The 24850-nt window shown below is 45.1% G+C and overlaps 1 pseudogene; it reads right to left on the bottom strand.

The window, feature by feature from the left end:
• Positions 1 to 211: 211 nt before the first annotated feature.
• On the bottom strand, positions 212 to 1758 carry LOC112915841 (aurora kinase A-like; annotated as a pseudogene).
• Positions 1759 to 24850: the final 23092 nt, after the last annotated feature.

Here is a 24850-nt window from a genome sequence, read left to right on the forward strand (position 1 = left end):
ACTCTCCCTGCAGTAGGACCTGGAGTGGGTCCTCCACAAGAAGGCCTGACTCGAAACAGGCTGTGGGGAGGTCCAGGTGAACCTCACCTCCAAATTGTGAAACTAGTGACACTGCCACGATTCCTGTGGCTACACTTTCACTCCTGAGCGTACTGTTGACTTAAGTAGACTCAGAGGGGGTTGGACGAGGCCCACCTGCGCAGTAGGCCTTTCTCTGCAGCACCCTCCCTTAGGGGAAGGCCGTCAGCAATATCAGCAGCCCTGCCTCTCAGATTTCTCCCCCTGCACAATCCTTAAAACTGTTTGCTAGTTGAGTCTTTGCTTTTTTGACTACTTGATGGTTTTGATGAGTTAGCCGTGATCCACATGGTTTTGATGAGTTAGCCGTGATCCACTTGATCACAGCCGTGATTCAAGTACATCTCTGAGAGTTGGCCTTTGGCTGGGATTATGTTTTAACAGTCTTGAAATGAGATCCCTGGCTCCCTCCAGCACGAAGTCAGGGAATGTGAATTCAACTTGGAGTACAGTAAGTTCAGTCACAAAATGCAGCTTAGAGAAACAGTATGAATATTCAGCTCACAGCCAATGTTAAGGCTGATAAGCATTCTACAAGAAGCAATGGATCATTTCTCATTAGGTCTTACCTATAATATTCTTTTATAGGTCTCTTGGTATGTGCTTGCCTCAAAAGGAGGCTTCCCAACTAGAAATTCATAGCAAAGAACCCCAAGGCTCCAGAGATCCACCTTCTCATCATGCATTTGGCCTTCATTCATCTCTGGGGGCAAGTAATCTGGGGTACCACATAGGGTGGTTCTCCTGGAGGATGGAGCATGTACTGACTACCCAAAATTTGCGATCTTAAGCTTTCCAGCTGATCCAAGGAGTAGGTTCTCTGGCTTAACGTCTCTGTGAATTACTCTCTTTGAGTGACAGTAAGACAGGGCATCTGCCAACTCTGTGATATAAGTAGCAGTTCTCTGCTCATCATACTTTGACAGTTTCTGAAGTTCTCTGTAGACAGCTCCAAGAGGTACATATTCTAGAATTAGGTAAACTCTGGTGGCATCATGGAAATAACCATACAGCCAAAGAATATTTGGATGCCTAAGGTGGGACTGTATTTCTACTTCTCAGCTGATGCTCAACTCCTACTTTCTCCAGTTCAGCTTTAAATAATACTTTAATAGCCAGGATAAATTTGCTTTGTTTTTCTCTTGCCAAGTAAACATTACCAAACTTTCCTTTACCCAGTGGACAGCCAATTTCAAAATCTTCCAAAGCCCATTGCCTTTTTTTTTTTTTTTTTTTTTTGATTCTTCATTTTTCTGTTTTGTTGCCAGTTCCTTTTCAGAATTATTTCCAGGGGCTGATGACGAGGGGTGCTCACTCTTTTGGGTATTATTCAGTGACCTAGAGACAGGACAAGGGACACCAGTTGCCTGCAATTGCTTCTGCTTCAGATTCGGAGCCGGTTTATGGCTGGAGACGAGTTTTTGTGTTTGTGGAGGAACTCGCTGGGAAGAATTTGAAGGACACAAGACCTGCTGGGCCTGGCCACTATTTGCAGGTAACGGATTCTGTGAAGGAACTTGCTGAGTCACCAGAACACGTTTTGGACCATCACCAAGTGCAATTGTAGTCTTAACAGGCCCTGCAATGCAGTTTTCTTTATATTTGTCCATCATGCCCGTCGGCTCCTGCCTCCAACCCAAGCTGCCGAGTCCTCCAGAGAGCTCATGATAATAGTTTTTCTAAATTTGATATATCATTCCCATGCATAAATTCTTGATTTTGTTACAAAGAGATGTATCCACAATATATTATTGTTTTGCACATTTTAAGACTTTATATGGATAATCCTACTAATGTATACTTCTCCAGTGTGCTTTTTTCACTTACCTTACTCATCCATATTGACAAATGTAGTTCTAGTTCATATGTTTGCACTGCTGTATAGAATTCTCAAGCTTATATCATAACCCCATGATGCACTCATACGCTGCTGGTCATTTACAGTGTTTCCATGCTGTTGCTGTTACCCACACTCCATCAACAGGAGAATTGAGGCTCAGGGAGGTGTACTTACTGTGTGCTCCATTAACCCATGAACCCAGAAAGCAGTTTGCCTCCGGATTGCTGCCTCTAGGAAATCTCTGGCACTTGCAAGAAGCTCAATATATATCTGTTGAATAACTGAATGAGGTTTGCTCAGAAAAATCCAGAGTCAGATTCAGTTCCACAATGGATTTCTCTCCCTTTCCATTTTACCCTGGTGCCTGACATATATTCCCTGTGGTCAGGGAGGCCCACTCAGGCAACACACTGTGTGTAAATGTAAGATGGGAAATGCTGAATGAGGACTTAAAAAACTTGTTCAATTCATGAACAAAGTAGGAATTTAAAGAAAGAGATAAAATACTGAAAAGTACACAACAGAAATCATAGAGGTAAATAATATAATAACTGAAAGGAAAATTCAGTAGAGGAATTTAACAAGAGATTAGATCAAGCAGAAGAATCAGCAAACTCAAAGACAAGGCATTAGAAGTCATCCAATCAAAGAAACAAATGAAAAAGAGTAAAGATAGTTTAAAGGACTTCTAGAACACTAATGTATGCATTGTAGAGGTCTCAAAAGGAGAAGAGAAAGAAATGAGTAGAAGCTTATTCAAAGAAATGGCTAAAAACTTCTCTAATCTGGGGATGGAAATATATATCCAGATCTATAAAGCCCAAAGAATACCAAATAAGGAGAACTAAAGAGAATCACACCAAGATACATTATAATTAATGTGTCAAGTTAAAGACAAAGAGAGGATCTTAAAAGCAGCTAGAGTAAAGCAACTTGTTACATACAGGGGAAAACCCATAAGACTAAGCATATTTTTCAGCAGAAACCTTGCAGGTATTGAAGAGAGTAGATGATATATTCAAAACCCTGGAAGAAAAAAACTGCCAACCAAGAGCATTTCACCTACCAAAGTAGTACTTCAGAATTGAAGGAGGGATAGATAAATAGTTTCCCACACAAACAAAAGCTAAAGGAATCCATCACCACTAGATTGGCTTAGACTAGTGTTACAAAAAATGTCAAAAGGAATTTTTCAAACTGAAATGACATCATGCTAAGTAGTAACATGAAAACATATGAAAGTATAAAACTCACTGGTAGAATTAAATTCAGAATAATCCAATATTGTGATGGTTGAAGGAAAATCATTTTTAACCCTTGTATAAAGGTTAAAACACTAAGATATTAAAATAACTAAACTACAATAACTCTTTAGTGTATATGCAATATAAATAGATGCAAATTGAAACATCAAAAACAGAAAATGTAGGGGAAGAGTAAAAATTTAGAGTTTTTACATGCATTTATAGTTTGTATCAGCTTAAAATAGGCAGTTAAAAGTATAGGATGTTTTAAGTAGGCTTCACAGTAACCACAAACCAAAAATCTGCAGTAGATACACAAAAGAGGAAAGGAAGGAAATCCAAGCATCCTGCTGGAGAAAATCATCAAAACAGAAAGGATGATAGCAACAGAGGAAAAAAAGAACAAAAGAACTACAAAACAGCCAGAAAACAATTAACAAAATGGCAATAATACGTCCATACTTAACAATAATTACTTTAAATGTAAAAGGATTTAATTCTTAATCAAAAGACATGGTTGAATAGATATTTTTAAAAAGAAAAAAATAGACCCAAGTATACGCTGCCTCCAAGAGACTTCAGCTTTAAGAACACTTATAGACTAAAAGGGAAAAACATATTCCATGAAAATGGCAATCAAGAGAAAGCAAATTTCTATGCTACTGCCTGATGTTTTATAAGGTCATTGTCCTTATACTTGAAGAAGAATGGAAAATTGCCCCCACACGCTTGGTCTGTTTCCTTAAGTAGCAAACCAACCTATCCTAGCAGCTTCTACCCCCAGGCAAAGGACTTCACTAACTAGAATGAATTCTTGCAAACTACTATGTCTCTTAGGCCTGAACATTTAACATTCCTCATCTTTCATTTTAATACCAAAGCACATTTTAAGGGCATGGCTGAGCATGGTACTGTACCCAGCAAGTCAAGCACATGCAGCCTCTGTTGTCAAAGCAGAGAACACCATGAAGAGGGAATACAGATAATTTGACATAAACACTGAGTAATAATTCCTTTAAGTCTGTGGCCTACTGTGCCTACAGGATGCCAAACATCTGGATGGAAGATGCAACATTTGGTCAGGAGTTTCACTATTCTTCCAGATAATTGAATAGACTTTCATTGTGAATTGTATAAACCTAACAATTATAATAGTTATGCCAACTTATATTTCCATGATTTACAACTGCAGGATACATATATGTGTAAGTATGTGTGTGTGTTTATATAACTTCATTTAATTGCCATATCCTTATGGAATAGGCTTAATTATCCAATTTTACAGATGAGAAAGTTGAGAGTCTTTGTTAAACATGTATTGATCTCATACTCTGTGCCAAACACAAGACCTACAAAAAAGAAATAAAAAAGTTCCTGCCCTAAAGGTGCTCGGAGACCAAAGCAGAAGCTTGGAATTTGAACTTGACTTGCCCAAGGTCACACAACTATTTACTGTTAGATCCAGGACTCCATCCTCCATCCAATTTTTCTGGCACCAAGTTCAGTGACCTCTTAACAGCTGTCATCAATAAAGTCCAGATGCAAGAGCAAGGAATAGACAGGATAAGGGATAAAGATGTGCTAGAATTCGCTGGATTGGAAGAGTCTTGTTAGTAACACCAAAATCAGAAACAAAGTACAAACAATTAAAGTTAAAATTCTGAAAATTATGACCAGACATTAGAAAATGTTTTTGATGTAATGTTGGGTTAAAAAAACAAACAAAGACAAATGGCATGTGTCTACCCATGTTCACTTGGTACACATATGGACAGGTACAGGACAAGAGCATGCACAAATTTAAACAGCTAGATTTTCTTCATGTACCAAGGTAGTTAGTGGCTGAAATTTTCTTTCTTCATTTCCTTTCTTTCTCTCTTTCCTTCCTTCTTTTCTTTCTTTCTTTCTTTCTTTCTTTCTTTCTTTCTTTCTTCTTTCTTTTTTTCTTTTTTTCTCCTTCCTATTAGTTTATAGCTTTGTTGATGTTGCTAAAATACAAATTCTAGGTAGGAAAAGAGATAATATGGAAATATTAAAGGTTTTGCAGCTGGGAAGACCTGGATCCAAATGGCAGTTTTGCCAATGACTAACTATACAATGTAGGGAAAGTTATTTAACTTCTCTGTGCCTCGGTTTCTTTGGCAAAGAATAATATTAATTTTGCAGGGTTATGCTAAAGATTAGTGATTGTGCCTTAGGACACTAAATAAACAAAGACCAACCACTCAACCTATAATTTTTAAATTTATGTATTTATTTATTTATTTATTTATTTATTTATTTATTTATTTCAGACAGAGAGAGAGAACACAAGCAGGGGAAGAGGGGCAAAGGGAGAGGAAGAGCATGAAGCAGGCTCCCCACTGAGCAGGGAGCCCGATGCAGGGCTTGACCCCAAGACCCTGAGATTAGGATCCAAGCCAAAGGCAGACACCCAACTGACTGAGCAACCCAGGCACCCCTCAACCTGCAATTACTTTATCATTATGATTATATAATATAAGCCAAGAAGCATGTCAGAGGACATGTAGACTTGCAGATCCTGCTCTGAGGCTCCGGTTTGGCCAAAAGTCTGCATCTTTAACCCAAAGAAGAGGAATGTGGAATCATCCTTAGCAGCAGCAAAAACACATGTTGAGCCAGGTCCTTAGAATACAAACATATAAAACACCACCTGTTCTAAAGGGATTTACCATCTATCTTTTTACCAACTCAATAAGCATTTATTATGAACCTCTTATAAGTCAGAGACCAAAAGAACAACCAGTGGTATAAAGATAAATAGGACTTAGTCCTTACCATAGTTTACCAGAAAGAAACAATCATGAAAACAGATAAATACAATATAACATAGAGAACATAATCACAAAGTTAGGCATTTGGAAGCATAGATAAACACACCCAACTGGAAAGGGAAGATTAGGGAAGTCTAGGAAGGATTTCTGGAAGCATTGGCCCTGGAACTAAGCCTTTAAGTATAAGCAGAAGTTGGTTAGAAAAAAAGGGGACTGGGTGTGTGGCAGAAAAGCATCCCAGGAAGAGAGCAAGATATAAGGAATGACATGTTACATAACAGGTAGGTTTTTTTTCCAGAGCACAGAATTTGAAGCAGGGGATGAGACTGGAGAAGGAGGTAGGAACCAGCTCAAATGAGGCTTCATATACCTCCAGAGGGTAGTGAAGAATTTAAAGCCAGGAAGGTGGGTGTCAAGGTGGTCAGCTTTACAGCTCAAATGAAGGCTCTAGAGCCCTGTAGAGGAAAGGTGTGAATGGGACAACCAGGATGGAGGTAAGGGTCACCTCTAGGGGTTCAGAAGAAAGATGAGTGTGCACTGAGACAGAGATCGCTTACAAGGAGATGATGGTTATGGAAACCAGATGGAAGACAGTTCCTAACAATCCCAAGAGCCTGATGAGAAGTAGAAAGGAAGTACTTTCTTAAGCTTTGAGAAAAATTTTGTGACAGACAGTCTGGGAAAGCTTAGTAGAGGAGAGAGGAGTTGAGCAGCCCTTTAAACTTTAAAGAAGAAGAAGACATGGTGGAGAAAGAGGGCAGATCCCAGGGGAAGAAACAGAATTAACAAAGACAAGCATAATGGGTAGGTTGGGTTCACAAAAGAAGGTCAGTCAACAATAAGAATGTATAACCTTTGACCGGCCCTCTACATTGTAAATTCTCATCCCCATTACAGGGAAGTATTTGTGCCAGATAGATTATGTTTTCTCCCCCAAACTCCTGCTTTCCTGAGGCATAAAGAGAGGTTATCATAAGCTCAAAGTAGAGAGATTCAGAAGTTCTTCTAGACTATAATCCAGAAAAGAAAAGAGTCCCTCCTGATGGCATGAAAGCTCTGGTGGTCTTATGGTGACTCCAGGCTGTGGCCAGACAAGGGCAGAGCCTCCTTCTCCTGCTCTGGCTTTCTCATTCCTCACCTCCAGCTCCACTCCCTGCCATCCAATGGCAGACAGAAGTGACTAGCTGACCAGTGGTGCCAAAGAAAAGAGAAAAGTGACATGGGAAGAGGTGGGAAAAAAACTGTTAAAGTGACCAAAGGGTCAAGGATGAAGGGAAGAAAGACAGTGTCAAAGGTGAGAGGTTCCCTTGCTAACCTGAATGCCATAGGAGTGCACAGGATCAGACAAGAAATATTAGACTTTGTGAGACATTCACTCTTTGTCTCAACTTCTCATCTCTGCCACTTAGCATCTTGTGTCACTTAGCACAACTGGTAAATAAAGAAGCATAGTTATGTTTCAGTAAAACTTTGTTTTTGGACACTGAGATTTGGATTTCATAAAATGTCCACAAAATATTTGTCTTTGATTTTTTTTTTCAGTTAAAAACATAAAAGCCATTCTTAGCTCACATACTAGTACAGCCAGTGGGCTGGGTTTGGTGTGTGGAATGTGGTTTGCCATCCCTGGTTTAGAATAATGTTCTCACACAGAAGAGCTGGAATGGGTCAAGTAGCCTAGAGAAGTCATTCCTAAACCTACACTCCTGTGGGTTCTGACTGGGATGGGATATAGGGCAGAAAGTGAAGAACGGAACAGTTTCTCTACTTTCACTGGTGTCTCCCTAGATAATAAGTTATACAGTAACTGTACCACTCGTTTTCCCATCATCAAGGATGTAGCAGTGGGGTTTTATATTGTTTTTTATTAATTAAATTTTGAAATACTCCTTCCAATATTTCTATAAACCAAATCATGGTATTAAAAAAACCATAATAAAACAATAGCCATACATATTTTGGCTATGATATGCTCCTCTGGATACTAAGGAAGTCAGGTTAACACCTAGAGGCATGCCCATGAACAGCTAGACCCCATGGCCCCAGCTGCCCATGTGGGCAATGGCAAAACTTCTTATGAAGCTGTGAGACCTGCTCTTGCCCAACTGACTGCTCCCACTTGTAAGGTTCTCATATGTTCTGCAGACACATGTTTTATTGACCCTCCCAAGTCTCAGTGTCTTCCCTTACTAGATACTAAACAATCTATCCTAGTTTCCAAAGATTTATGTGGCCTTGGTTGGAAAATACTTAAGAATCCTTGGGCTTTGCCTTTTCTCCCAGCAGCATAACTGAGGGGTAGCTGCGCATCAAAATAAGGTGATTAGGAAGATTGACATACGTGATTCTTGACCAAGAGCCCAATTTTCCTTGGCCTAGACATAAGTCTCCAGATTTCCTTAAAATAAATCATCAATATCATATCAAATTCAGATTCTAAAACACCCCATCCCCCGCCCCCATCCGACCCACTGCCCCCAGAATAAAAGGATCCATGTTGTTACACTTCCCTTCTTTTCTGCTCTCTGGAAGCAGTTATTCTTGCTTTTTAGAGAGGATGTTGGAGATGCTCCCACTGACCTGTTGCTTTATCTATGCTCTAAAAGTTCTAACTCTGCAGCCACCAGCCCAGACTCTTTCTCCTTTGACACTCAAAATCTTTTAGAAGTGAAGACAAAAGGAAGGAGCAAAGGGAAGAAGAAAAGCCCTAGAAAAAATGAGGATGCATATGGAGGTTTCTTGTTCCTGACACTCCTGACCTCAGCCAGCCATGATGGGTGGGAAAGGAGCCAGCCACACACACTAGTGTATGATCCACAGAACTCAAACCTAAAATGACCCTGCTAAAGGAATTTCATAGAGCCAACCATGAAACCTTCATTGGGTACATTTCCCACAAGTCAAAGCTCACAGGACTCACTTGGCTGGTAGTAGAGAGCCCTTCCCTCACTGCTAGGGTGTCAGGAAGTTGGATGCACTTCTCCCAACTACCCAGATACAGCCAAAAACCCACTTTCTGCCACGAGGCACAAGGGTGGTTCGGCTGGCTTCCCACAAATCTGGTTCTGAAGGAAGCATACAGCTCCTCTGAAAACATATTCATTCTCTTCTCCCATTTGATCTTTCTTCCACATGCTTTTTGGATTAATGCTGGCATTTTATTTCCATCTGTTTTCAACTCTGGGTTAGAAACGTCCGAGTCAGGCTCTAGCCTTCTATGTGGCTGGGGGACCCTTTGCAGGGCACTGCTCCAGAGCAGGATCTGTGGAAGATCACCTGCATGTCTTCCTTCAAGTCCACAAACATTGAGTGAGCGCCTCCTATGTGCCAAGCATTGTGCCATTCATCAGGCACTTGGAGGTGCCATGTTATGCCACTGTGCAAAATTCAGAACAGGTTCCCATGTCACTTGAGTAAAAGCTCAAGCCATTACAGTGATCAGCAGTTCATAAGATGACCCTCCTTCCTGCCCACTATCCCTCTGATCTCACATCCTGCAACTTTCCTTCTGACGATCCAAAGCCACCCTTGACTCGTTACTGTGCCGTGGCCACGCGTGCCACATTCTGCCTGGGTGCCTTGGCACCGGCTGTTCCCTCCACTCCCCTCCCCAAATGCCCTTTGCCCACAGTAGCCAACTTCTTCACCTTCAAATCTTTCTTTGCTCAAATATTACCTTTCAACAAGGCCAATACTGACAATACTGCTGACAACTGCAACCCGTCACCAGCACACCTGACACCACCTTTTACCCACTCTAAATTTTATTTTTCTGCAGCACTTATCACCTACTGCCTTGGCCCAGTTCCCTGGAAAACATAGCTTAAAGGAATGCAATCCCAGGGAAGCAGACATGAGGGAAGAGGAGGTAAGGTATAGAAGTAGGGAGAGCAAACCTAAGGGAATATGTTTTCCAAATGACTATAGTATTGTAAAATGTGACAGCTGGGTCCCACAGGACATCTTCAAGGAGGCTAAGCAAAGCAATTCATCTCAGAACAATCTGCCCAGGGGAGGAGAGAAGAATGTACCCTTTGGTCGCTGCTCTCTCATTGGTCAAAGTCAGCTCCATGTGTGTCAACTCATACTTCTAAGTGATGTGAAAGCAGATGAGCCCAGAGGAGTTTCTCAGCTTCATGAGAACAGGAAGCCCCAGCGTGGAAGGTGGGAATTAAACGATGGCAGGATAGGCACCAGGTGAGGGCTTCTGGGCCATTCCTGAGATCAGCCTAAAGGATGGCCCTTGCAGCTGGCCCCTTAGCTGTAGGAGTGGCAGTGGTGGGTATCTCCAAGGACTGCACCAGTGTGCACGCATAAGTGGCTCCAGACTGGCAGGCACAGACGCAACCAATGCCAGGCCTGCTCCCAGCCAGGCCAGGTCCGTGGATCTGGATGACATAAAAACTGAATCCTGTATAACCTTCCAACATCTCCCTTGACTAGAAATTAAGCTCCTCAAGGCAAGACCTTCGTCTATTTGTGTTCCCCGATGCACCCCAGAAATCTAGGGAAAGGCCTGGCACATGATGGGTCCTCAGTACTTTTTGAAAGAACAAAAGGGCAGTGCTAATGAATGAGATAGAAACCCTGCCCTCAACGAGCTTACAGGGCCTGGGGGACACAGACAAGCAAACAGCTCAGTGCGGTGCCAAGTAGAAGCATAGTGCTGGCGGTAGGACAGGCAGCTGCAGGAGCACTTGGCAGAGCTGTGAGTCCTGGTGAGTAGACTTTAGATGTGACAAGTTGTTCCCAGCCTGGCGTATCCCATAAAACAAGAACACTGGAACGGGAAGTCAAGATCTGGGCTCCAAACCCAACCTCAGCTGCAAATCAGCCGTAGGATCTTACGAAAATAATTACTATTTATCAAGTGCTCACTTTCCGCCAGATCACAGTGTGAGTAATTCACTGTCTCAGTCCGTTTGGGCTACTGTAACAGAGTACCGTAGACTGGCTGGCTTATAAACAACAGAAATTTATTTCTCACAGTTCTGGAGGCTGGGAAGCCAAAGATCAAGGCACCAGCAGATTCGGCATCTGGTTCATAGATGGCTGTCTTTGTGCTGTGTCCCCACTAGGCCAAAGGGATGAGGGAGCTCCCTGGGTTATCTTTTATAAGAGCGTGAATCTGGTACAGAAAGCAGAGCTCTAATGATTCCCCCAAAGGCCCCACCTCCTAACACCAATGCCTTGGGTGTAGGATTTAACATATGAATTTGGGTCAGGGTAGGGATGTTTAGTCCATGGCATTTCCATAGATTTCTTATGTCATTCTTGCAACAATTCCTTGAGACAGATATGATGATGTTCATTTAATGGAAATCTAAACCAAATCCAGAAATGTTCAATGACTCTACCCAAGTTTTTCTGACTCAGAAATGGCAGAGCTAGGATTTGAACTCCCAACCTCCTCTGCCAAAGTCTAAGCTCCTAGTCACTGCCCTCTAACATTGTACAGCCAAATCTTAGTGCTCTCTTTTGTAAAATTAAAAGATTAGGAGGCTACCTAATCTTTTTTTTTTTTTTAAGATCTATTTATTTCAGAGAGAGAGCACATGTGTGAGTTGGGAGAGGGGCAGAAGGAGAGAATATTCAAGCAGACTCCCTGCAGAGTATGGAGCCTGACGCAGGGCCTAAACCCATGGCCCGTGAGATCATGATCTGAGCCAAAACCAAGAGCCAGATGCTAAGCCACCCAGATTACCCCATCTTTCCCATTAAGCCTCCTTCTAAACATGTCAAGGTCAAAGAGAAGTGATCCAGCTCAGACTTGGTGGCAAATGGTAGCATATTTTCCAGGACAAATACACTTATGGTGTACTGGGGGCGACCAACCAGATCTGAGTCACCAGGAGCCTCCTTCCAGCCCTGGACCAGTGAGCACAAGTCTATCTATGCTGCACATGGGGACACACACAGGACATCAGCCTGGCCAGGGAAGAGGTGCCACCTGACGGGACTTGGTGTGGGATCCCGAAGGTACACATGAAGACAGAGTGTTCCTACTATTCTAAGTTCTGGAACGTGATTTATGAAAGCCCCCCATTCACTCAATGCACAGCCTGAAGGGTGCAGGGCACCAGGACAAGTACACTCAAAGTCTATGACTCCGCTGAGGCATTGCAAAGTATCCGTCATTGGTCCAGATCACCACTGTCCCACAGAAATGTACTATGAGCCACAAATGGAATTTCACGATTTCTAGTAGCCACACTTTAAAAAATAAAAATAGGTAAAATTAATATTGAAATGTATTTAGTTTAACCCAACCTATCCAAAATATTATCAATTCACAGTGCAATCCATATAAGAATTATTGAGATATTTTACATTTTATTTTTCATACTAAATCTTTGACATTGAGTGTATATTTTACTGAAAGCACATCTTAATTCACAAGCCATATTTCAAGCGCTCAGTATGAATCAACATGAACCGTGTGAATGAATTGTGGCTGCTAAACTAGAGAGTGCCGGCCCCAGGGGCTGCTGGTGCTGCCGGAGAACACACACATGCACGCACACACTCACACCAAGCAGCATGGATAACAGAACTTTGTCAAATCCCTGCAGCATCAGGACCAGCAAATAACCCAAGTCACTGCCCTGCAGAGTGGGGGACCAGGCAAAATGGATACCAACCTGAAATCACGCACATGGAATGCAGACAAATGAGAGGAAACCAGCCCTTCGTGGGGGAAACAAGACATCTGGCCTGTTGCCCTTTGAAGTTCAGTTCACCTTCTGATATCAAGAGTAGCAGGCCAAGGAAAAAAGTACTAGAGGCCTTTAAGCAGTTGAGGCAAGAGGTCAGAGTTCCTTGGTCAGTTCCTTAGGAATGAGATTCATTTGAGATCCGGGAGAGGGGAGAAAATTGCCGAAAAACCATCAAGTTAACAATTTGTCTATTTTGGTGGTGTCAAACCACAGGGGCCTGGCATCCTAACACATTAAGGAAAGCCTCAGCCTCATACTCATTTACACTGAAAAGTAATTGTGGCTCGAAACATCCACAGGAGCAAGGGGTAGCAGAGAAAATGTGTGTTTTTCAAAACTGAAGGACTTGGAGACTGCTTGGGGGAGGCGGGGGGATTGTGGTTTTCCAGGAATGGGCTGGAGTGAAAGAGATTTTTTAAAAAGAAAGAAAGAAAAGAAAACATTTCCCAGCCTCCTTTGTAGCTCCCCGACGCCACCCCAACATGCAAAGCCCTGAAGGCAGGATGACTCCTCTGCCACAGGTACAAGGGAGAAGGCTGGTACCTCCCAGGGCAGACGTCCCCCGGGGCCCATCCTCCCAGCCTCTCCCTGCTCAAGAGCAAACCAGAGGGGCGAGGCCTCAGAGCTGCACCAGGAGTGTTTACTCGCCTGCGTTTGTGAGGCTGACACTGGAGCCACATGGAAGGCACATGCAGGAAGTGTGCTGTAATCATCTTATGTTTATAATTCTGAGAGAGGGATGGCAAAGTCGAGGATGGGATTGATCCGGTTCCAAATCGATTTCCTGGAGTCAGATTTAAAAGAGAGATGTGAAGGGCAAAATCTCTAATGATGCGGCTACGACACAACAAGTTACAAGTTTATTTCTATTGGTGCTTGTCCTGATTTTTAAAATCTGTTGCTTTCTTCTCACACGCACTAAGCCAGCCCTGCCAGAGCTCGCAGAACTCTGAAAACTGCCTGCTCCGATATGTCCTTATCAAATTCAGAAAATCGGATTTTCTAAGAGTTCATTTACAGAACAACAGACTCCTTTCACTGTAATGCCTTTATCATTTTCTTATTGTTATTGTTCAGATTTTAAGTGTTACCATCTGCCAATCTCATCCCTTCTCAGCGATGTTAAGCATCCGTCCGATCATAGTCTGGTTTCCAAATTTCTCCCTGAACAACCAAAGCTTACCACGGGTCTGCTCGCCTTCATTCCCTGGCACACCCATGTAAGACGTTGTAAGGCCAGAGGAGCCTCAGCAAAGCCTCTTGTCTGAGCGGGCCGCTCCCCTGGAGCTGCCTCTGACTCATTGTTCTCCTTTGTCTCTCTCAATTAGGATGGGATGTTTTACAGCTCTTGCTGGGAAGTAGATTTTCTGGACTCCCTAGCATTTCAGTCCTAGTCACATGCCCCAGGTAGGAAAGCTGCCAGGCAATGAAGGAAACAGGTGAGCTGAAAACCGACTCTAGGGATGACGAAGAGTAATTACTACCACTGGCACAGCACTTCACAGTTTACAAAGTGATTTTGCACATGATGTCTCACCTAACCTCGCAATCATCCAACAGTAGAGGCTTTTAACCTTCTCTTTACAGTGAGGAAACAGAGTCTGGGTTTGCTGACACATCTCCCTGAGGTCACACACATAGCTCACAGTGGAGCTGGGAGTGGGAGCAGCTCTTCAGACAAGAAACCCAGCCCAGCTCTGTCTGTGTATCTTCTTCCCTTGGAGACATCAGCAAATAATCCAGGCAGCAGAGACCTTTTGGTTGCTCAGTCAAACCTAGAATAATAAGTACGACATGTTTAATAGAAATGAACATTCCTTTAAATTTTGGGGGGGCGGGGGGGATCCCTGGGTGGCTTAGCTGTTTCACGCCTGCCTTTGGCTCAGGGCGCGATCCTGGAGTCCCAGGATCGAGTCCCGCGTCGGGCTCCTGGCATGGAGCCTGCTTCTCCCTCTGCCTGTGTCTCTGCCTCTCTCTCTCTTAAATAAATAAAAATAAATCTTTAAAAATTTGTTTTAATTTATTGATTCATGAGAGACACAGACACAGAGGCAGAGACATAGACAAAGCGGGCTCCCTGCAGGGAACCCAGTGTGGGTCTTGATCCCAGGACCCCAGGATCACACCCTGAGCTAAAGGCAGACGTTCAACCACTGAGCCACCCAGGTGATCCTGAACATACCTCTCTTACTTAGCATATTGCTGTGTCTCTTCCCTCATAGCTTTTTGATGGTGCTTGAGTAAAACCATTCCAGGGTTCATCCATAATGGATAGGAGGAAAAAAGTAAGCCTTCAACCAACTACGTGTGGAGGGGGTCCACTATGTGAGAAAAGACTTGATGCTCACTGTCTGGAAATTTCTATGGCTTGAGTAGAAAAGCTATAGATTGTTGATGACTCTCATTCAGGGTCCCAGAACCACAGCCATCACCTGGTCAAAGCATGAGATACAGCCTGGGCTGGGGAAGAACCATGGAGATTCTGTGGAGGAGGAACATGAGTAAGCCCTAGCCGGGACACCCCAGCTTCTCTAAAGACAGGTCACTAGGAGCGCTTGCTAAAGATACAGATTCCTGGATGCCCTAATCCTACCCCTCTCTTACATGTTTCATAACCCTTTTTTCACTGTATTTTAATTTTGTATATTTTCTCATTTCTCAAATGAGACATGGAGTTTTAAAATTGAAAGCCCTAGTCTGAAAAAAGAAAAAGAAAATACAGATTCCTGGGCTTCCAACTGGAAGGCAAGAGAAAGGCCTGGTAAACCTGTTCCCCAGATGATCCCTAACTTAGAGAAGGCTGCGAGCCCTAGGAAGCATGAGTCAGCTCTGGAAGTGAGGGAAGGGCAGAAAATGTGGTGAAAGAGACTGAGAGAGGGGAGACTTACAAAGTAAGAAAAATACAGAAAGAAGATAGTGACAGTGAGAAGTAGGCAGGCAGCTGGACAGAGAGAGGGGGGGAAGGCTGGGGGAAAGAAGGACACCTCCCCCCTGCCCCTGAGATGAGCTGAGAGGAGCCCTCACTCCAGGTGCCTTGCTTGCTGGGCTGTCCCCGTTTGTCCCCGGAGTCCATGCCAGGGACTGCAATCACCCCCTGCCCTCTTGTTTCCAGCTGAGGGTCCATCAGGGCAGCAGAGAGGTGTAAGTTGCTGAATGAACATAGGAGTTTGCTTGATACGTGATTTTCTTTTTCCTTTTCCCTGGGATGTACCCATGACGGAGCCCTAGGAGACTCCAGGGACTTTGTCCCAAAGGCAACCTCTAGTAGCCATGGTGAAGGTGGGAAGGTTCTTGGCCTAGGGTAAACCTGGGCTCTAAGTCCACTTCCAGGAGAGCTTCATGGAGCAAAATCACATTTTGGTCCTTGGTTTCTTCCTAACACTTATATAGGACTTACTACTTGCCCATCATTGTTCTGGATATATTTACAAGTTTTCGACCTTTGCATTCTCACAACAACCACGTAAGGAAGGTCCTGCTGTTGTCCCTGCTTTATAGATGGGAAACCTGAAGCCCAGAGAGTCTGTCCCTTGCCCAATAAGTAACTGACAGAGGCAAGATTCAAATCCTGGCATTTGGACTCTGAAGCCCACACTTAACCTCTGTCCCTACCTCCTCTCTCAGAAGAACAACATCTGCCAACAGACAGAACAGGTGTGTGTGTACATGCGTGTGTTGGCATGTGTGTCAGGGGTACATGTGACAGAGGAGGGTTGTTTTTTTTTTAAGATTTTATTTATTCATTCATGAGACACACACACACACACACACAGAGAGAGAGAGAGAGAGAGAGAGAGGCAGAGACACAGGCAGAGGGAGAAGCAGGCTCCCTCTGAGGAGCACAATGTGGAACTCGATCCCAGGACCCCAGGATCACAACCTGAGCCAAAGGCAGATGCTCAGCCACTGAGCCACCCAGGTGTCCAGTAGATTCTGAGAGAGAAGAGGAATCTGGGCAGGGAGTGGGGTGGGGTGGGGGTTGGGAAGGCTTCAGGAAGCAATTCTACCCACCTGACAGAGAAAGCCCAAAGGAGTGAAGAAGATGCCTCTGGATAGAGACTGGGAAAAAGGAGCCTTAGGGTGAAAATACACAGCACCCGTGGGCTCGTTCCTTCAACTTGGTAGCTGGTAAGTGAGCACCCGGTGTATCCCAGACCCCAGGGCAGAAGCAGCAGGCACCCAGTGAGCAAACAGACCCCCTCCCTGCGTCTGCGGGGCTCAGAGGCTAGCAGAGGAGATGGCCAAAAAAAAAAAAAACACCAACAAAGGACTGAAACTGCTAGAAAAGTGACGAACAGCACGGAGAATAAGAATTGGGTGACTATTTTAGCTGGGGTGGGGACAAAGGCCTGGGGATGGTTGTCTCAGCAGTGACCTGAGGTGCAGGAAGTGGAAGATCAGTGTGACCAGGGAGTCCTAGACGAGGACAAGGTGACAGAAGAGAAGGCGGAAGACAGGCAGCTCCCCTCAAGGCCTCCAGGAGGAGGCTAGAGTGTCTTGCTTCAGGGAGACATTGCCCTTGGAGCAGGAAACAAACACTATCCAATTCATGTTTTAAGAAAAACATCTCTGGTGGCTATCAAGAGAGTTACCCGCAGACACTCGGTGACAAGGGAGCTGCTGCTGTCCAGGCAGGGGCCGGTGGTAGCCTGACAGGTGGAGAGAAGGACCGCGCCTGGAACTGTACTTTAGAGGTAGAAGGGACGGACGCCTTGCCCCCACCACCATGGAAGACAAGTTGCATAGACAGTAGCAGGAATTAGACCCCAAGTGGGCGCCTTATTTACCAAGCAAAAATCCAAAGGAGGAGGGCAAAAAAGACCACATCTGCACAGCGTGTACCTGTGGGAAGGACAGACAGACACAAAGGGACACCGTGGTGTTGGAACAAGCGGTTCTGTGCCACTCTGCAGGTATGCCAACCGTGACTCTAAAAAATGGATGTGAGAGCCAGATCCTCTCCAGCACTTCCCAATGAATTGAATTTAGGGCAGTCATCCAAACGGGAACAATGGGTGCTCTGTGCAGGGCTGAGAAAGGTCCCCACGCTTCACACTCAGGCAGACAGATAGTCGCAGTGACCAAGGGTGTCCTGAGGCATGGAGCCAAGCCAGGAAACCCCAAGCAGCAAGCAGATTCACAGAGCCAGGGACAGGAGGTGGCCACCAGGGACAACCCAGCCGTGTGGGAGCTCAGGCCCAAGGGCTGGGTACTTGGTGCTCTCAAGGGAAATGGGAGTCTGGAGGCAACTCAGTGTCTGTGGCTGTGGACCAGAGGCAGGGGCTTCTGCAAGTGGACTGCCATTGGACTTAGTATTTGCTTAGTAGTATTAGTATCAGCTTCCATTTTTAATAGAATTTTCCTTTTAAATAAAACTGTCAGTGTCTGAGCAAGTTATTTTTGCTAGCCTCCTAATCTTACTTCTTCATTTATTTATTTAGTACACGGTTTTTGACACAACATTCTAGCCCAGAGCTTCTCATGGTTTTATACGCAAATGAATTGCCTGGGCAAACTGGTTAACCTGCAGACTCTGGCTCAGTAGGTCTAGGACAGTGCTTGAGATTCTGAATTTTCATTAGCACTCTGGGGACTCCAACCCTTACGATACACTTTGAGTAACAAGGCTCCAGCCCAATCAGATGTCCCTTTCATCTTCCTTGAGTCCATTCCTCACTCCACTTCAACTTTAAAATAAAATTAGTCCATTCACTGTTTATCAGAGTACCACTCTACAGGAGGCAATGGGTTGAGTGTTGTGAGAGATACAGAAACAGACATGAGGCAATGTTACCTATAAGGCAAGTACAAACTGGCTGGGTGGAGAGATGGGTGCTAACACAGAGTCTAGGGCCTGCCCTATCCCACACTTCCTACTACAATGCAATTATAATGCATTGCCCCTCAGAAGCCTCACTGCACCCCAAAATAGGAATTGTCTCTATCTTTCAGAGAAGGAAAACTAAGCTAAGAAAAGTTAAATAGATTTTTCAAGTTCACACAACTATTGAAAAGCTGGATCTGCCTGGCCCCAAAGTTCAAATTCTTTCCATTAAACTATACCGAGGACATAGATCTAAGCAGAAATACGCAAAACCCTGGGCATTATGTGATGCATGCAAAACCAGAAGTAGACACACGTTGCTACTAATTCAGCAAGTGGGGTGGCAGGTGACAGAAATTTGAAGCGATAGTAAATTTACCAAATTGGACTGGGTTGCCAGAAAAAAAAAAGCAACAATGAAGACTTCATGTTGAAAACATTTTTTAACGTTGCAGAAGAGAGATCGGTTTCCTTGTTTGTTCATAAATTCTCCTTTTATGGACTGCAATTCCAAAGTCCGGGGAGCCGCTTGCCCAGCCAAGAGAAGCTGGCATCTCCGGCTCATGGCTCCAGATGCTACCCGGCATTTCGTCTGCAAACACCCGGAATGAGGGCTGCCCATCCCAGGAGCAATCTGCTATCACACGTCCAAACAGAGAGCAGAGGTCAGCCTAGAAACCCAGGACATGAGCAAGCTTAGTACCTGCAGTATTTGGCTAACTCTGTACCACGGTCACAGTGAGGTTTTCTTCCATTGTCACTCTCCCTTCTCAGGGCACCTTGTCCCTGGTTTTGCCATCCTGCGTACACACAGATGCTCCCTCTCCTCCCGCCAGCCAGGGCCGGCCGCCGGCTGACCACTAACAAGGAGCCCCCGGGGCAGCCTGTCTGGGACTCAGAAATGACTCTGCTTTCTCTGCCGCTTAGTCATCGTTATTGGGATCGGGACAGGAAGACCAAAACCCATGAAAGCGCGAGTCTCAGTCACGGGGGCCTCTTTCCACGGCCACTCTCGGGACTCCACCTGATCCCCACGTTCCTGGATGGTGGCAGAGTGATCCATGTCATATTTGGAACAGGAAGGACAAAGAGAAACAAGACAGTCTGTCATTAAACATTGAAATACCTGGAAGTCGGCGCCAGAGTCACAAGGAGGCTTTAGTCACATTTTCTATTTCCTGGACGCTAAAGCAAGCTTTCTATTTCCTGCAGAGAACAGAGGAGGCAGTGAACTGAAACAATGTTAATTAGGGAAAGCATCCCTGTAAACACTTGCAGACAGGCATTGCTTTCCGAAGGTCCAGAGCAGCCTCCTCTCTGGACCTGTCCCTGTCCCTGATCCCCATTCTGGGGACAGAAACCATTGCAGGTCACGGATGCAAAGGGCAGCTTGCGTGGGGGGGTGTTCCCACATACCGGAGCACCCCCAGCCCAAGTTGTGGGGCCTCCCAGAGCTAATTCTGCAGTTGGACACACCCCCAGGTGCCAACAGTACGTTTAGTCACCAAATAGTTGTAAGAGGGATCTGAAAGCACCAGCATTTCTTTTGCCAAACATTGTGGAGACACTTTCTGGAATCGCTGAAATCCCATTTCTTTCCACCAGCTGCTGACTACAGGGCCAAGGATGACACTTTAATACAAATTGAGCCCCTTTCATAATGAAACGAGCTGGGTTTTAGGGGTGATTTGTTTAAAAGCCACATCGTAAATCAGCTGTCAGTTCTTCTTTATTCCAGGCCTGGCAAGCTCACCTTTACAGTGAATTAATCGCATCTGAAACTTGACCTCCCAGCCCCAGAGCCTGCTGGAAACAACATGTGTTCAACGGTTTCCAGTCAAAGCAGCAAGAACTTAAATTGTTCCACATTTTTAATAAATGGGCCAGGAACCCATGGGGTGATTCCCATTGACCTGGGTGCTCAGCATATTGATCTGATGAAGAAGATGGAGACAGGTCTGCAACGGCCAGATTTGCGAGAACATTTACTAACATTGGACAATGCCAATTCATGTTCTTAAGTACAACCAGAGTGAGTCTAAACCTGAAGAAAGGCCCAGAAACATTACCTGAATTACCAATAACAGCTTGGCTTGGGGGGAGGGGTGAGTGGAAGTGCTGAGGAGTGAGTGGGGAGGCATTGCAGGACCACCTGCCAGGGAGAGGGGAGGGAGCTGGAGCTTTCTGTGAGGAGATGGGCCTCGGGGACTCCTTCCAGTTTCTTGATTCTCTGATGCTAAAAGAGAAATTTGAGATTATGCAGGAAGAAGGAGCTTTGGGGACAGGGCCTTGGAGTTGATGCTCTAAGTCAGCCTCAATAAGGAGCTCTTGCAAGCCAGGCCTGTGCTAACCCCTGCAGATGTGAAATAATGAAGGTAATAAGTTACATCCTCAAACATGAAAATAGATATGATGGTTTAATATGATGAACAGCTACTACAAGCCAGTGCTAGTTCAGGGCTACAATAAAGAGCAGGATATAGAGCCCCTTCCCCAGAGATGCACACAGACCAGCAGGAACAAAGAGATGAAAACAGAAAGCAACTGCTCAGTGAGTATGATAGGGACTATGAGAAGGTGCCCCTGATGCCCAAGGGAGGGCCACCTGGACACAGGTACTCAGGGACATCTTTTCAGAGCCGAGGTGTTCAACAGAGGCTCAAGGATGAGCAGGGGCTAACCACGTGGAGTAGAGGCAGAGAGGAGGGACATGCAATGCTGAGGCAGAGATGAGAGGAGGCACAGCCCCTCGTGAAACGACAGGGAACACATGGCTCACGTAGGACTGGAGGAAAAAAATGTAGGGACCGGTGAGAGAGAAAGCAGGTGGCACACGGGGCCTCCATGCACAATGCACAGGGCACAACGCAAGCGCACAGCAGGAGCTTCATAGCAGCAGGATAGGTGAGCTGTGGGTTCACAGAGAAGGGAGCCATGGAATTCCTTGAGGACCCCCTGGAGAAGCTTTCCAAGCAAACAAACAAGCACACAAGAATGCCTCCTAAATGATGACCAGGCACGTAGCCGAAGAAATGAGAAGACAGAAACCACTCTTGGCAGAGGAACCAGTGTGTGCAAGGGCACGGGGCGTTTTGAAAACCAACCCTATTCTCTCCCCCAACCCCGATGGGGTCCAGAATGAACAACACCATGTACCCAATTCTGTTCTGCAGGGTTGTATCAAGGTCAAGATTATGAAGCTCCAGAAAAAGTGCAGGGGGTGGGGGGGTGGGGGACTGGCAACAAGGAATACCTGCTTACTTAGGCTAAGGGCCCTCTATGCATGGGGACCCTCCGACTGAGAAGAGCCTATATTTCCGAGATCAGGAACACAGCCCGGCCAACTGGAACATTTCTAAGGGAAACTTCAGGGAATAACTCAAGAGGGAATCACTTCTTGATACCCTATAAAAAGATATTGCCTCATTAACAACATAAGAATACCCTCAAAACAAGAACCCTCTGAAATTATGCCAATTTAATCAGTGGCACCTGCACCAGGCACTGTGCTAATTGCTCCAAAGGCCATTTCAGTTCATTTCTTAGCAGCCTAATGAAGGGTTAAGTCTTCCTATCACTTTACAGATGAGAACACTGAAGCTAATGTCCTGCCCAGAGTCTCAGTATGGTTTACAAATGGCATCTGGGGAAGGACTAGGACTCTCCAGCCACATTTCCCACCACTCTGGCTCCCCATAGACAGGTAACAGCATCCCCAAACCACCTCGCTGCCATGCCACTGGAGAAAAACACATGGAGACCAGCAAGAGAATGATTATCTCATAAATGTGTATGTACCAAAGAGATTACTGTGGGGTTTACCTGAAGTTAAAGGCCTTTTATCTTCTCAAGCAGTGAAAGGCAGCCAACACTTCTCAATTTACTGAAGGTAAAGATGCCTCTCCCATGAGGGCATCTGGACCTTCTTGCATGTGAGACCCCTTCACTCTCTTTGGCTTGTGTGTTCCTCAATATGCCCATTATACAGGTGGGAAAATCAAGATTCAAAGCTGTTAAGTATCTTTTCTGAAGTCCGACTGCTCTTCTAGTGCACAAGCCAGGACTCAAACCAGGCTTTGTTCAACTTCAGGAACTAAGCCTTCCCAAATCACCTGCCACCTCAAGCAAAATGGAAGGGAATCATGGATCTTCCCAGGAGGAGATTCCTCACAGCCAGTGAAATAAAGCTAAGGACCCACTATGCAAGGCCTTTCAGTAAAAGAAATTATACTTTACAAGGATGCCGACATGTCTATCCTGCCAAACACAGGTTTCTTCAAAGACAAAAACAAAGACAGTTATCAGTGTCAAAAGAGAAAGAAAGGGAACACCTGCAGATGAATAGAATGCTTGCTCTCCCAGCCAAAATTATGGTTAAACTTTCCACTCTCAAATGCCACTGTTGGAAAGGAGCTCTTGCACTGAAGATCTTTATAATACAAGACAACATAAATAAGGGGCAGGGAAGGATGGGCCCTTAGGGACCTGGGGTGAAATTGCAAGACAGGTCACTTGGGGAGGGGAGATCTGCAGGAGGAGGAGCCCATCTGTGTACACTTGCATAGATGAAAGCTTCATTGTAGTTCATGTCCAACTGCATTGATTCCTGAGTTTCCTGTAATCTTGGACAGAGTGCTGAAATGTGATGTCAGAGAAAGGAGACGTGGGTTCAAGTCCCAGGCCCACCCCTATTTCGGGAATCTTGGAATCACCTCAGTCTCTCGTTTTCTTTGTCTGAAACATGAAAAAAAATCACTCAATGATCTCTGTGACCTCTTCTAGCTCAAAAGCATGTGATCATGACCCTACCACCTTTCTCTCCACATTATTGATGTGGCTACAGGAGTGTGCCCCACCTGAGGGAGTATCCCACATAACTAGCACCATGAGAAGATATTACTAAGGATTTTGGAGCCTAAAGATAAGTTCTATCCATACCAAAGACCACCCTGTAGTCCTGCTATAAGCCCTGGTCACCAAACCTATGCAACACTGAAATCTCCCTCATGTTTGCAGCTATCTGCTATCTGCTGTGATGCTCTGTCCCTTCCTGTGCCTTCTGGACCAAAGAAGGTTGGGCACTTGGAGAAGCCAGAAGAGGAATGGCTCCACCTTGGGATCAAAATGAATATGCCTCCAAGAAGGCAGAGAATTTGCCCTGGGGTTGAGATAATACATGTGGCCATTGAGAGCAGTAGGTTCCAGATGGACCAGGACTGTCTCTTATAGGCTTGTGATCTATGGGATTTCACCTCACTGAGCCTCAGTTTCCTGACATGTAACAGTGATGATGATAATATGGCCTGATGACAAATAGCACCCCTGGAACAGGGCTAGAGGCTGTTGTATGTGTGAAGTTCAGTACACACTTAACTGGCCCTTTGCCTACAAAATAGTCCCAAATTGCCACACATGTGATGAAAGGAAGAGGAATCTCTCTCTTCAGGTGGCAGGAAATGTGAAGTAGGTACATGAGAAAGGATCCAGCTACTCATGCCAGACTAGAGATCCCACCAGTCACCCACCCAGAAGCAAAAGCCCCATTGGGTTCTGGAGAGAGGGGAGTTTGAAGATGTGTCTCTTTCCTGACTGAACCAGCCTCCACAGAAAATGAGTCAGGACAGTCCCCCAAAGGAGGTCAAAGGTCCCTGAGGGCAGGAGCCATTGCCTGTGCACTGCTGGATCCCCAGCACCCAGCATGGAGCTGACACATTGTGGACATCGATTAAATATTTGTTGACAGAGTGAATGATTAGAAGTGGAAAGGCTGGTGGAACAGGAATCCCAGTGAGCAAATGAAATAGGGGGCTGAGGACCGAAAGTAGCAGGATTAGCCTCCACACCAGGGGTGTCCCTGAGGTTGGAGTGACCTGGAGAACTAAGGATAGTACTTGGAAAAATCAGAGAGAGGGTTACTCTGTGAGTCACCTGTCCTTCAAACCTAGGCTCTGTCTGAGGAATGTACAAGCATTAGTCAGCAGGTTATCTGTGTCTCTACCTTCTGAGTCACTGCCTGACCCCCTGTGGCCCTGCCCTCGAGTGTGAGAGGGTGTGGGGGAATGTGTGTGGCCATGTGTTTATATCTATACCTGCACACTCAGCAGACACCACCAGCCAGGATGAGTCAAGACTTTCTCTCACGTTTTATTTAAGCTATGTCCTAGGCTGTCCTGTCAGTGACTCACTGCTTACCTGCCCTCCCCCAGGAGAAATGCCTTCTAACAGAGGTGAAGCTTGGCATGCCTCACGGTGTGTCAGCGGCCATGAGATCTGCTTACTAGCCACGTTCTGTATGTCTTCAGGAGCCACGTGCTTCCAGACTCTCTGTGGTGTCCCAGTGAAAATGAGGCCCA

Source organism: Vulpes vulpes, chromosome 8 (genome assembly GCF_048418805.1).
Source record: "Vulpes vulpes isolate BD-2025 chromosome 8, VulVul3, whole genome shotgun sequence".
Lineage (NCBI taxonomy): Eukaryota > Metazoa > Chordata > Mammalia > Carnivora > Canidae > Vulpes > Vulpes vulpes.